The sequence below is a fragment of the Microtus ochrogaster genome, chromosome 1, assembly GCF_000317375.1.
Source record: "Microtus ochrogaster isolate Prairie Vole_2 chromosome 1, MicOch1.0, whole genome shotgun sequence".
NCBI lineage: Eukaryota > Metazoa > Chordata > Mammalia > Rodentia > Cricetidae > Microtus > Microtus ochrogaster.
The window spans coordinates 120,433,813-120,434,639 of record NC_022009.1 but is presented as its reverse complement, the minus strand read 5'-3'; positions in this window follow the sequence as shown (position 1 = coordinate 120,434,639).

Here is an 827-nt window from a genome sequence, read left to right as displayed (position 1 = left end):
GGAAGGAGATCATCAAAAGGTGATCCCCTCTGGCCGTGCTTCTCAGCGCCCGGAAGGAGATCATCAAAAGGTGATCCCCTCTGGCTGCGCTTCTCCGCGCCTGGAAGGAGATCATCCAAAGGTGATCCCCTCTGGCCGCGCTTCTCCGCGCCTGGAAGGAGTTTGCAATCTTCCTCTTAGATTTCAATCCAACCCTAGCCCTCGGTCTCATTTGGAAGATGAGAGAAACTAGCCTTTGAACTACATGGGGTCTAGAACCCACCAAGGAAGACAAAGACAGACATGAAATCCTTTGAGTACAGTGCTTGCCCACTTGTTTACAATTAGCCTTTTAAAAATGAGTTTAAAGATTGTGTTCAGAGAGTAAATATATCCATTTAATGATTACAGTATTATTTTGAACCTTAAGTAGGATTGCCAGCCTGGGTTTCTGAAAAACCAAATATGCCGGACAGGGTATGGCCATACCAAGGGAAGACCTGGCAGCGATGCTGTCTTCCCATGTCCTTCTGGCCTTGCCCGTGAAGTGCCCTATCCCAGAAGCATCAAATGTTAGCCAATTACTTAAATACGAGGACTCCTCACCCGCTCCTTCCCCAGTGGGTGAGGCTCTAATGTAAAACTCTTTGCACATGGCCAGGGGAGGGAACGAGGACTTGGGTGTCCTGTCTGAGCCTTAGGAGGCGGGACAGTGTTATTTGAGAGTGTGTCCTGCTCAATTACAATGGATGGCAACCCCTGTTTTTAAGTTATGGGTTTTTTAAAAAATTTTTTTAATTTTTATTTTTTGAGTTTTGTTAATTTAGAGTTTCAGAGCTTTTTGTTTC